The following is a 7,975-nucleotide window of genomic DNA, read 5'->3' on the forward strand; positions in this document are numbered from 1 at the left end:
ATCTGTTATAAGGGGTAGTTACTTGCGAACTTAGGCCTACAAGTATAACTGTATACAAACGATAGTAGAGTGTAGGGCAAATTATCGTTTCGTGTACTGGAAATAACCTTATTTAAAATATGCCGCAAAACGAAAGAATACGTTACAAGACGAGACTTCCGAAACAGAAAATTACGTCATGTAAGAGACGATTATCTTTAAAATTTACACTGTACTGTCCTAAGGGCAGTAAAACGTGCATCTGCCACGCAAATAATTGTTATTGAGCACAAAGCTACACAGAGGTTATCTGTATTCTGCCCTGGGATATCGAAACCTGATTTTTAACAGGATAAGTTCGTACACATACCGTTGAACCAGTGATGAGGTGAGTAAGTGAATTGTGCACAATGTAGACTGCAACATAGCAACACATTAATATCAAAAGCAGGGACAGGAAACTGGAAAAAATTCAAGTTTTCGAGTTCAGTCCTGAGTTAAATTGCAGTTTCTATATTTCATTTAAATGGTTGTTTTTTTTTCTTTTCCTGCGGCTGAATACATTCTTTTGGTAACTTACGACTTTAACATACGTTTGCATTCACACATAGTTTTAAAAGATTACTTCATTTCTATAAACGAGTATTTTTACCTTTAATTTTCATAAATGCCATACTTCAACAACCATATTTTGTTCTTTTTCGTGTCCCGTTTTATTCATGGCCAGGTGGTCAGGGCACTCGACTCATAATCCGAGGATCGCATGTTCGAATTCCTGTAGCATCAAATTTGCTCGCCCCTTTCAGCCGTGGGGGCGTTATAATGTGACAGTCAATCCCATTATTCGTTGATAAGATAATAGCCCAAGTGGTGATGACTAAGCTGCCTTCCCTCTAGTCATACGCTGCTAAATTAGGGACGGCTAGCATAGATAACCCTTGAATAGATTTGCGCGAAATTCAAACTAAACGTTTCTACTCTCTTTCTGGAAGATAAAACACTGAGGTTGTCTCTTGCAATTTACTTATCTTTTTGAGTCTCTTCAATTAGTTTTTATAAATACACATTTAAGACAAATCTTAATACAACCAACGTATTTAATGAAAAATCGGTCATTTCATTTAAACAGTAACACTTTTATATTTCATATCAACTTTTAAAATAGGAATACTAAAAAGGGGGTTTCTAATGCAATTTCTTTATTATAAAAACTACAAGAGTTATCTAACAAGCTCAGAAGCTGGAATTAGAATGAAGAACGAAGATATCTCGATGTTTTCAGGCAACAAACTTTCTTTGGGGACTTATTTTTGATGCGTATTTTCTTCACACAAAAATAAAGGAATTTTGACAAAAAAATGCTACTTCATACAACATGCAAAAAGCGTTTCGTTCTTGTCATGTTGCGCATTTGTTACATTTTCGATCGAAACATTAAATTATAAAATAAAATAAGAGCAAAAAGTATTTATCTTTGTTATTTTCTTGTGTGACTCAGAGATTTAAAGAAACATTTCCAGAAAGACAAAACATTAACTAATATCATTCACATTATTCTTGCATGGAATAAAAAAGTTACCTGGTAAAGAAATTTACAAAATATAGACTCAATTTTAAAACGTTTTGATTTGCTTATTTATGTACCGATTCACCCTATCACTATTAAGAAACAACACACTGGTGATATTGAGGTAAAACTGGGATAACCTTAGAGCAAATGAATGGCGTCACTTAATAACATTAGGTTCAACTGTATTTGTGAAATACTAAATCTCCAAGCTATTGAATCAGTGAGAATGAAATAGAGACTAAACACAATACAGCATACAAGTACACAATATTTATTCACAAACACAATGTGTGTATTTGCTTTGTCCATGTTGTTTTGTAGTTGAGCACAAAGATATACAAAACATCATCTGTGCTATGCCCACTGCAGGTATCGATTGGTTGAGTGACTGTTTGGTGTTTCATGGTGCAAAGTAACAAAGCTATCTGCTCCAAACAACAGGTTAAAAATAAAACTGATTATTATATTAAGTAAAAAAGTCAAGTTAAAACAATGACCAAAATTTGGATAAAACTTAAACATTATTAAAAACAAATGGTCCTTAAAATTTAAGAACACAAGCAAGATGGACAGTGTCACGATTGGTTATGACATTGTCCAGCGTCAGAACTAAACCTTGGTAAATGTCTAAAATGGTGCAGTCGTTCAGAATCGAAACTACGACACAACAGTAAAATATGAACTATTGTGACTTGAGAGTCATAAAGGCGACACATTGGAACATCAGTCCCAGATAAAAGAAAACGATGAGATCAATGCGAAGTCTAGTTAGAACAACTTCCTCTTTCCGATCCTTAACGAAATAAAGCTGTCAAAGAGCAATAGAAGGTTTGATCTGGAAAAGTTTGTTATCATGTTCCTCACTCCTCGTCCACTGCCAACGACCGCGGAGCCGAGCCTTCAATACAGGACTGAAGTTAAAACTAAAGTAAAATTATTAAAATTCGTAAAAAGGAATCAAGGTAAAACAAAACAAAGTTTTGTATTTGAATGAAAACATAAGTAACGTTAAAACCAATTTTTACATCTAGTCTACAACGGTAAGAGAGACACTTCAGTAACACAAGTTGCAAAGGACTTTCTGTAGCGTAATTTCAATTATAACTCACCACGATGTTTAAAGGGAAAGTTCAAACATCAACATTAGTCACCTGAAGTTGACCTTTCCAGTCCTGGTTTGGAGTTATTTAACGTCACAGCCATTTTCTAATTTCATATCGAACTACTCGTACTTTAATTATTAAAAAACAATAATATTAAAAAAAGTCGAATTTGTCAATTAAAAACTTAGAGTTTAAAGGTTAATGGACTTTAAAAACTAAAAACATATGTAAGGTGGTCAGTGTCACCATTATCAATGACACTGTCCAACGATATGGGACAAAACATGTTTAAAATGGTGCCGTCGTTGAGGCACCATTGATTCGAGGAACCAAACAAGACGAGTATTAACCATCCTCTAAGGTCTTACGGAGACAGCTCGTCAAAACAATTGGACGGTAGTTTGAAGGAATCTTGGGATCCTTCCCGGGCTTGAAGAAAGGTAGAACAATAGCCTGGCACTAGGCATCAGGAAAACATTCTTCTGCCAGATCCAGTTAAAACAATAGCAAGAGAAGCAGAGGATAGATGGCGCAGCATCTCATAGTGTATATCATTAAGCCCAACCAATATAATGCCAGACCGAAGAAGGGCCAGTTTGAGTTCCACCAGTATAAAAGGACGATTATAGTTATAGATACAATCAGCTCGAAAGGAAAGAGGTAATTGCTCTGCCCGAGTCTTGATGGCTAAGAAGGTGGAAGAGGAAGCAGAAGGTTTGTTTTGTTTTTGAATTTCCCACAAAGCTACACGAGGGCTATCTGTGCTAGCCACTCCTAATTTAGCAGTGTAAGACTAGAGGGAAGCAGCTAGTCATCACCACCCACCGCCAACTATTGGGCTACTCTTTTACTAACGAATAGTGGGATTGATCGTCACATTACAACGCCCCATGGCTGAAAGGGCGAGCATGTTTGGCGCGACCCTCAGATTTGGGTTCGCACGCCTATAACACGCTTGGCCATGCCAGGCAAAACAGAAGGGCAAAAGCTTTCACCTAAAGTATCAGCAATGCTCTCTAATGGCCAGGAAGTGGCTGATATCCATAGCAAGATTGACAATGGGGCAGAGTTATATTGCCCACCGACCTTTCGAATCTTGTCCCATATGACTTTGGAACTGGTGGTAGAAGAAATGGTGGTCGTGAACTTAATCCAAGATTCCTTCTTGCTTTGACGTCTTACCCATGGAGTATGGGCATGGGCCCACTGGAAAGCGAAGCAGTTCGAAAGTATGTTATATCTACGGAAAGTATCTCATGCTCGTTTCTGAGCCTTTTGTGCCATGTGGCAGGCAGGATTCCACCACAGACGAGGACATCGTAGAAAACGTGTCGAGGTTTTAGGAATACATTGAGCAGCTGCTTGTATAATACAGTCAGTTACTACTACCACACAGTCGGTTTATTTATGGCTTACAGACAATGGCAGGATTAAGTTCTGCAAGAGCAGTGAAAGAGGGCCAGTTTACCTGATCCAAATTCCACAGGGGCAAGCGGGTTGGGTGGCATCGACCACAGCCAGTTTCTCTCAAGATTATAGGAAAATGATCACTGCCTCATGGATTATTGTCAACCCTCCATGAAAAATGGGAGAATAATGAAGGGGAGCAAATTGAGAACTCAATAGCAGTAAAGGACTGACTAGGTGCATGGAAATAAGTAGAAGAACCAGTATTGAAAAGAGAAAGGTTGTGATTAGAGAGCATACGCCCTATGGAGCAACCCCTTCTACCAATATCAGCAATTCCCCAGAGGGGATGCTGTCCATTAAAGTCCCCCAGGATTAAAAAGTGAGACAGCAACTGTTCAATGAGAGCATCAAGGTTTGATTGATCATATGTCTCCCCAGGTGACAGGTAGAGAACAAACATTGATCGTATGACCCAAGGAAACACGGATGGAAAGGGTGTGTCGAGTGGCAAAGACAGGGTGGGCACATGCTGATCAATCAACAGTGCTACCCCTCCATGCACTTGTCCATCACACAGCCTGTTATTTCTGTACAAAGAAAACTGCCGATAGGTGACTGTATCAGCAGGTTTCAGAAATGTTTTCAGTGAGGAAAGACATACAGGATGGTAGGAAGCAATTAGTGTTATGATGTCACTCAGATTAGAACGTAAACCTCGACAGTTCCATTGTATGAAGGTAGCTATTTTTATTTACGCGTGGGTGAATTGGGTTAAGAACCCTTCTGTTTATAACCACGTTTTTTTTTCTTTACTGTTCGTATTCGAGGTAGGTCTATCGACCCCCATGGATCCTGCCCTGGGTCAATCGGGCAGGTCTTTGCTGTTGGAAGAGGATTCCAGTGACTGAGGACGTGAACGAATGATCATTTTGCATCATGATGTGGGAGATGTACCCCGAGGAAATGCCTGTACCTGGAACCAAAGGAAGTGGATCTTGGGATTTGCTGGAATTATGTGATGGACAGAGATGGGTGTTGAAGTTGATTCATCAACTTTTTTAACCATGAAGGTCAAGAGACTTTTCATTTGTTTGGAAAACAATTCTTTTGGAGGCACAGAGATCCATCTGCACTCCCACTGTAGTTGTGGAATGAAGTGCAGCAACATATGTGCAAGATGAGGTGGTGGACAGCAAGTTTTGAGCCTCAGGATAGGTAATGTTATGAACTGTTTTCAAAGGCTACCCCTCTTATTCTTCCAACCATTTAGGGCAAGAACGAAAGTAGGATGGGTGAGAGCCATTGCAATTGATGCAATGAGAGTCTGTTTCACACTCGAAAGCATCACGGTCCTTGCTACTGTAATGAGTACATGTTAAGGAACCTCCACATGACATCTTTGAGACCACACTGTTGACACTGGAAACATAGGAGAGGGTTGGAATGTGTGGCCATACTCTGCAATTAAGATAACCTGCTTTGATGGTGGCAGGCGGATGTGGTAACGTAAATGTGAGAATGAGGACATTGATTGACATCATAATTCCATCTTTGTGAGTGGATATATGCCTCAATGCAGAAACTCCTTTGGTGGAGAAACCAGCGATAATCTCCAACTCTGGGATGTTCTTCAAATCCCTCTCAACAATAACTCCTCATTACGAATTCAAAGATGCATGGGGCATAACCTCAATTGGTATATCTCCAATCACCTTTGAATTCAAGAGGAGTTTGCTGTGTTTAAATGTTGATGTTTCCACCAATATGTCACCAGAGCAAAGCTTTTTGCATGACTTTAGAGAGCCAGCAAGTCTCTTTCGTCTCTTCTGAATAAAAAAAAGACATTTGCCCTAAAGGTTTGTCTGAAAGAGAATATAAGAAAATGAGGTACAGGTGTTACAGATGAAGATTGTTGTTCAGAATCCTCTCCTCCCCTTCACAGGTCACCATGCACAGCAAACATGTAGGTGGATGTTTCGATCCCAGAGGAGGTAGCCTGAAAGAACAGAAACTTTCCTGGGAGGTCCACTCACCGCATTCAGGAATCCATACCGAGAACGTGAAGCAATTCCAGGGAAGTAGAGAGCTAAGAGAGTCGGTATAGATATTGAAATTTGCATACTGCATAACTTCTACTTGATCCAGATCAAGAGAAATGATCTACAATTTGGCAGTGAACACAGAAACTGTAGATGGGATATTATATGCAACTACCAAACCATAGTAGAGCTCATAAAGTCATCTGATTTTGAACCACCTGTATAAATGGGAGTGAAAGGATGTTTGGCAAATAGAATAAGGTACTTCTGCTCAGGAAATTTCACCTTCCTCAAATTACTCAAAGAACTATCACATTTGGGGATAGTAACTCGCCACGGTGAGATGGGCTGATCAGTGGACACAGCTATGTTATCCAAGAACAGACCCAATTCATCTGACTGCATCTGGATACGAAGGCCAAAAGGAACAAAGGTAGACAATCTTTTTTGAAAATGCTTGGCCCACTGAGGAATGAAAACATGATCCCAGGTGGGATGATATGGTAAAAATCAAAGTTCTGAAGCATACAATAAGAATAGATGCAAACAGCAAAGGTACAGAGGAGGTTCATGAGATTCATTGTACAAACTCTGGACTGGAGAAGTGCAGAAGGCCCATGTAGAGCCAAAGCCCCTGATGGTGAATAGGGTCCAACATCTTCAAGGCCAAGGTCCTGGCAGAGCCATAGATCCTAGTCTAGTTTTAATCTAATAAGGGCACAATCGTTTTTTTATCATAGAACATCAATCTGCTCTCCAAGAGGTGGAAGAGAGGATATGAAGGATGTTCAATGCCCTTGTACACTTGATACGTAGCTGCTTGATGTGTGAAATAAATGTCAGCTTACGGTCAAAGTTATGGCCCAAGAACTTTGCCTCAGGGACCACAGGAAGCATCAAGCTGGAGCTCAGGATTGGGGTGAATATGCCATTGGCAGCAAAAGTGCATGCAAACAGTTTTAGAGAAAGAAAAGGTAGAACTCTTTGCTATGGTTCAGTTGAATAAACAACTAAAGTTGATCTAAAGATTATGCTTAATACACCTCATGCTCAACAAATGAAATGATGTGTAGAAGTCAGAGTTATAATGACAGAAGGAAGTTACGAGTGATGGCAGTAATCTTCACATTGAAAAGTGTGACACTCAAGACAATCCAGGGGGACTCAATTTCTTGTGGAATAGAACAGGAAAGCATCAAGCCCACACAAACTTAGAATTGAGTCCACTAAATTTTTTTTTGATAAAACTGGGTAAATGGCCACACATGCAAACCATATGAGTGGAGGTCTTGTAATATGCTGCACCTCCATGTGGTGGTGTTCTTTTTGTTCTTTTTAAGGCACAAGAATTCAGAAACAAGATGTCACTTGAGAAAGGCTCCTCTGATCGATGTTTCAAGTCAAATCCACTGTAAAATCAGCCATCCTCTCAAAGATCTTACAAAAGACAGCTCATTAAAACAATTGAACAGTAGTCAAGGAATCCTGGGATCCTTCACAGGTTTAGAGAAATGAGTACAACAGCCCAGTACCAAGCATCAGTAAAAACATTCACCAGCCAGATCTGGTTAAAAACCATCAGTAGAATAGCAAGAGAGGCAGGAGATAGTGCAGCATCTCATGGTGAGTATCATCAAATCCAACCGATATACTACCAGACTGACTGAAGAGCAAACTTGAGTTACTCCAGCATAGAAGGACAATCATGGAGACGATCAGTTGAAAAGGAAAGAGGCGATCATTCTGCCCGAGTCTTGGTAGCTCAGAAGGTGGGGGACAGAAATAATAGAAAAGCTTTTGGTTGTGGTACATAGCCATGGAGCTGGACAATGATTAGTGCAAGGTTGAAACATTATGAATCCTTTCACAAAGGC

This window comes from Tachypleus tridentatus, chromosome 4, assembly GCF_004210375.1.
Source record: "Tachypleus tridentatus isolate NWPU-2018 chromosome 4, ASM421037v1, whole genome shotgun sequence".
NCBI classification, from domain to species: domain Eukaryota; kingdom Metazoa; phylum Arthropoda; class Merostomata; order Xiphosura; family Limulidae; genus Tachypleus; species Tachypleus tridentatus.